The sequence below is a fragment of the Martes martes genome, assembly GCF_963455335.1.
Source record: "Martes martes genome assembly, chromosome: 6".
NCBI lineage: Eukaryota > Metazoa > Chordata > Mammalia > Carnivora > Mustelidae > Martes > Martes martes.
This window is the reverse complement of record NC_137893.1, coordinates 147,566,042-147,572,041: the sequence shown is the minus strand read 5'-3', so window position 1 is coordinate 147,572,041 and position 6,000 is coordinate 147,566,042.

The window sequence follows — 6,000 nt, the reverse complement described above, 5'->3', positions numbered from 1 at the left end:
CGTTTCAACGTCAAGCCCTGGACGTGGCCCCAAGGTAAGTGCACCACGTGTGCTCAACAGATGGAGAAACCAGCGAACAGAAACACCCGTTTCCCCGAAGTCCTGTGAGCGCACGCCCTGCTCCCGCACGCCCTGCTCCCGCACGCCCTGCTCCCGCACGCCCTGCTCCCGCACGCCCTGCTCCCGCACGCTGTTCCAAATTCCTTGCCTCTTTGCCATTGAATCTCTGCTCAGTGCACAGGAACTCCCAGAGGAGAAGAGAAACTTGCATCATAAACTCTGCCTCACGGGTCAGGTCGAGGGGCCTAAAATCTACCCCAGTCCCTGTGTCCCACTGCTGTCGCCTCCCAGAGACAAGAACTCTGTCCGGGAGAAGTCTCTGGAAATCTCCCCAGGAGGCCCGAGGGGCACTTCCTGTCTGGGTCCGCCTGCCCCTAGCAACGCCGCTGCCTGTCTTCCACCTTCTGCTGGAGCCCGCAATCAAACCCCACCGTTTCCTTCCTGGAACGTGGAAACCATCTCTGGCTCATCTTCTCTCTTCCAGGCTCTTCCATTCCTGCAGCCGCTGGAGACTCTGGACACCTGCCTGCTGACCCCGAGACACTGGCAAGGTCAGGCTGACCAGGTGAGGAGAGCATCAGAGCCAGACACGCAGGTCCCGGGGCTCTCTGGACAGTGCCCTCCCCGCCAGGACTCCCCCCCGCGTTCTCTGCACACCTGCAAAGTGCACGCACTCCCTCAAACACGCTTGTTTGGACTTAGATTCTTCATCTTGGAGGTCATTATCCAGAGGACCTTGGGATTCCCCCGCCCCCCCCAAATTATCTCTCTATTTACGCCCACCAAGAGGCTACGGAATGCAGTTTTATCAAACAAGACCTCAAGTGGACGTGTTCGTGACCTGAGCCACAGCTTTGAGGCGGAAAGCCTGTCCGGATCGAAATTGGCCGTGCTTGTCACTTTCTGACTGTAAAAATCCTACAACTGCAAGTAGTCCATAATCTTCACTAGACAGGGGGGCAAAAATCCCTACATCTTAACCACTGCCTGCTTTTTCCCACTCAGACTCCTTGCGCTAGGACGTTTATAAGGAGAACTTTCTCACCCAAGGTCACGCAGCTAGTGAGTGGCGGCTTAGACTCAAAGCCCTCACACTTCCTCCTAGCCTGAAAATGACTTCATCCTACCTGAAAATCCATGCCAAGTTTCTTGGGTTTTAGCTAAAAGTAATAGAAGTTTGGTTTCTCCGATCATAAAGGAAGCAAGTTCAACTTTTGCCAAGATGTTGTCCTCCCAGATTCAACCCAGCCTCCCAACCCAAACCTGCCCTAGAGATTTTGTCCCCATTTACTTGGGGGCAGTTTTACTCAGATATTTTCCCTGAATTAGATCATCTCTGTGGGCATCTGGGACCCCCACGCAGACCTCCAGGATTTTCCTTACTCCAGGTGCAAGTGTGCGGCATGAGACCTCTTCCTAAATCTGCAACTATGAAATAATAATGTGTACGTTTCTACACGATTTGTAGCTCACAGATGGCCTTGACATCAGTGACCCCGCTGAGCCCTCCCACGGAGCCCCTGCGTAGGGAGGACACGCATTCCTTGTTCGAATTTGCAATGGAAAAGTGAGGTTCAGAAGGGGGACAGGACTTGGGCAAAGTCTCAGAATAGTGTAGACCTAGACCGTAAACTTGGTTTTTACTTCAAATGCATCTGTCTCTCCACACTCAGGGCTCTATTCCTCATAAAACATGTCTGGAAATGAAGGAAAGTCCTGGAGAGACCACTGTCCTTTTGCATTTAATTTTCACCCACATATTTCCTTAACCTTCTGACTTCCTCCTCTGAACATGCTGATGTCTGGGGCTCTCCTTTGGGCGAGGCTGGCCATGGTCCTGAGGATTCACTCAGACTTTGCCAAGGGTGTGTCCCTGACGCCCGCCTTCCTCTGGGGCTCCAGGGAGGAGGAAGGCTGGAAGAGCTCTGCTTCCTGGGGGTCAGGCTGGGAGGCAGAGAGAGGAAGGCTGTGTGCTCCCCTAGGCAGGGTTCTCGTCTGTTACTCCTGTCCTAATGCGCTGGCGGAGGGCGTGGGAAGGAGCTCCCTGTCCAGCTGAGGAGCTGAGGAGCCCACGTTGGTCAAAACGTGAGCCCTCCCCCGGCAAAGTCTCCAGGCTGTGCCTGCGACCCTCGCCGCTCCCGCAGGAATAAACAGGCCCCTATCTACAAGCACACCCTGCCGCCGTCACCAGCGACTCCACTGAAACAGCACCGTGGGGCGTTGGGAAAACACTTCCCTAGGCCTCAGTTTACCCGCCTATAAATCAGAATCACCAAAGTCCCTTCTAAGGCTGACATCCTCAGTTCATTTTCCCAGGTTTTGAGAGATTCTGATCACCTCTGAACCTGATTTGATCCGTTTTTTACCTGTAGGCGATTGAGAAACAAGAGTAAGAATTAAGAAATCTTGGGGACTTAGAGCTCTGCTGGGTCGTGCAGGCATCTAGGTGCTCCAGGCCGCATCTGTATACATGAGAACCAGACGCTCAGGAAGGTGGAAAGTGAGCCCTATCCGGGTTCAGTGCCAGGGCCAGACAGACGCAGACCCTCTACGCACCCTCTCCGTGGCCATCGGTTGAGATTTGGAACAACAAATTCAAGACCACGACCGCTTGGCTTCTCCTCTCCCCCATCCTACAGCCGGCCGGCCTGCGGCACCGGAAGAAGGGTGTCCGGGCAACGAAACGGCAGGAGTGGACCTCGAACCTCCGTGCAGTGTCCCAGGGACGCCCGGAGACGAGGTGGGCGCTCTTTGCGGCTAAGATCACCAGAGGCAGGAAAGACTCACAGAGGAAGTGGTACGATGGTCGGGATTTGTCTCAAAATGATTCTGTGAGAATGTGTCTGGGGCAGGGCGGGGGCTGTGGGGAGCGCGCGTGTGGATCTAGACGAGAGGAAATGAGCCAGCGAGTGTGCTCGTTGCCGCTGACGTCATAGCTACGTGAGGGGAACCGTGCCCTCCTCTCTACCCCTCGTAATGTTTGAGATGTTCCATAATAAACCTTCAACTAAGAGTAACACGCCAAAGACACCCAGGGAATGGGGAATTCGTAAAACTCATGGATAGAAAAGGAATAGAGCAGGTCAGAGGGTGAATGAGATAAGCGGGAGAGAAGGGGAGGGGGCAAGTGGTGAAGGTTTAGCATGTAAGTGAGGTTCAGAGCCATGACCAGAAAGAGTCTTAAGACGTCTTTGGTGCAAAACTGTGATTTTATTAAAGCGCGGGGACAGGACCTGTGGGCAGAAAGAGCCGCTGCCCCGCTACCAGGGGGTTGGGAGGTGAGGGAAGGGAGGTTCCGAGAGCACTTTCACGTGCTGAGGACGACGCTCCGGAGACTGGAGCCTGGCTGTCCACCAGCCCAGGCCGTTTTCCCTCTAACGAGGCACTAACAGGAAAACAGTTGGGAGCTTCCTGGAGGAACGTTACACTCCTCCCATCCCACATCCTTGTCAATGGACCGCAGGCTTAAAAGAAATTCAGTTTTATTTACATTTCCCTCTGCCTCAGCCTCCCTCAACTGTATGGAGGGAAGATGGTGTTAGGGCTTCAGGAACGGAGTCATGGGTCTCTGGAAGTTAGGCTGTTGGTAAGAAAGCCCCTTCCTTGTAACTCACTAGGACATTTGTAAAGTGAGGGAGACTCCGGTCTTGCAGGATCGTGATCTCTACAAGTCCGCTATCTGCTCTTCCTTTAGGGCCACCGGAGTGCCTGAGGACTGTCCGTGACACACACCCATGGGGTGTGGAGGGTGTCGGCTTCTGCTTTGCCCTCGGCTTGCCTTCTGCTCCCTCATCAGAAGGAAGAAGACAAAGAAACAGCGGGACTTACGTGAGCATTCCCTAAGTCCTTACTCCGTGCCAGACATTTTCAGGTATAATTTCTTAATCTTTATTTTAAAAGTCAGTATCATTGTGTTCCGCTTCGGGGACTGGGTTGGTAAGGCGGCCTTCCAGAGCCACTCCCAGATCCCCGGGCCACAAGGGGTGGCCTTGCTCAGCCTTGACTCTCGGGAGGAATGATTCAAACCTGGTGTGCCCTGTGCGTGCAGACCTTGCTGTGGAGGGAACACAAATTCTGCAGTCCCTGTCGCCTGCTGCCTGCACCCAGGACCTGCCGGACCTTCGTGACTGGCCTGCCACTAACTTCTTGGCGCATGTGTGGGTGTGTTTGCAAGCTAAATTATAGCGGAAAGGGAACAAGGAAGAGATAAATGCAGAACTCGAAGAAAGTGCTAGGTTAATCGTTGACAACAAGAAAGCAATGTTACTTCACATCGACTTTGCTTCTTTCCCCTGGAGACTTGGCTGGTATTCAGAGCCTTTGAAACAGAGACAGATATCCCGGGAGCTCCAAGTTTCTCTCTTGTCACCGGCTATTGGTTTTCCTGGTTTGGGCTCTGAAAAACCCCAGCCCTTAAGTAGGGCCGCTGCTGTGCGGGTCCAGGCCCTGTGCGTACCGCTGTAGGGGCAGCGCCCACACCCGTCCCCTGAACTCGGGATCAGAGCGCTTCAGTAACACTCCGTGCTTCTCTGTGTCTGTGCATCGAAGCGTGGCAGGCGGGAACGGTTCTGTGATCGACGACCTTGTACGTAAACTCATCTAGGCACGCACTCCGGCTTCCTTGGGACCTCGCCGAACAAGGCTCGGCGTGCTAAAACAAGCAGACAGCACTGCGAAAGTGCCCGCTGTGTCCTTCTCCAGATCCCAGGAGCACAATCACCTTCCCAGCAAACTCGAGCAACTACGGGGTCTGTCAGCGGAAAGCGCGGACGGATTCTCCGCTGATCCCGTTCCTCTTGTCTTGGCTAAATTGTGCTCCAGCTTAACAGGAATGCTCACTCTTCCCTGAAAAAAAGGAAAGGAAAAAAAATCAGCTGAATTTTTTTCTCCCACTACATGAAGAGTATACACACATTTTAAATGTGTTACCTCCTCCTTTGACACATCTATGTACTCATGATCTTGAAAAACCTCTCTGCACGGTAGCTAGATAGTCAAACAAAATACTGTGAGCGAACTGAAGGCACCTGCGCTCTGATGTACTGGGTAAGCAGAATTTCACACGTTTCTTTAGTCATTTAAAAAAATTTTTCCTTTTATAATCAGTGTTTCTTGTGTGTTATCCAAGACATTTTTCTTAATCCCCAGGTCACAGAGATATTTGTCATCTACAAACTTCATTGTTTAGCCTTTCACATTTATATCTACAATACTCCTAGATTTCATTTATTCACAAGCTTTTATTCTGGAAATGAAAAAATATACACTTACAAAACAGAAACATGATCGCTGGAAAAATGCAAGTGTGGGGGGCCACCTGGCTGGCTCAGTTGGTGGAGCTTGCGGCTCTCAACCTCAGGTCATGAGTTCAAGCCCCGTGCTGGGCATGAAGCCTGCTTTAGAAAAAAAAAAAAAAACGTGGGGTGCCTGGGTGGCTCAGTGGGTTAAAGCCTCTGCCTCCGGCTCAGGTCATGATCTCAAGGTCCTAGAATCCAGCCCCGCATCAGGCTCTCTGCTCAGCGGGGAGCCTGCTTCCCTTCCTCTCTCTCTGCCTACCTCTCTGCCTACTCTCTCTCTGTCAAATAAATAAATAAATATCTTAAAAAAAAAAACCAAAATGTGATCCCTGGATTAGCTACCTCCTGCTTTCAGCAGTATTGATGTTGTTAATTTATGTGCACTTATGTGTGTTTGCTTGTTTGTTTTGTTGGATCATTTGAAAGTATGTGGCAGACATACAGATACATCACTGTGATACGTCAGTACCTTAGATCCTAAGAACAACATATTCTAGCTAAAGATATCTGATTCTTCCTCAGATACCAATTAAAACCCCTCCAAAATTCTAACATTCATTCCATCATCAAAATCATCCAACAGTTCCTAAACTGACTATAATTTTTGTTCAGACTGGGATTCATTCAAGGTTTGTTTTTTTTT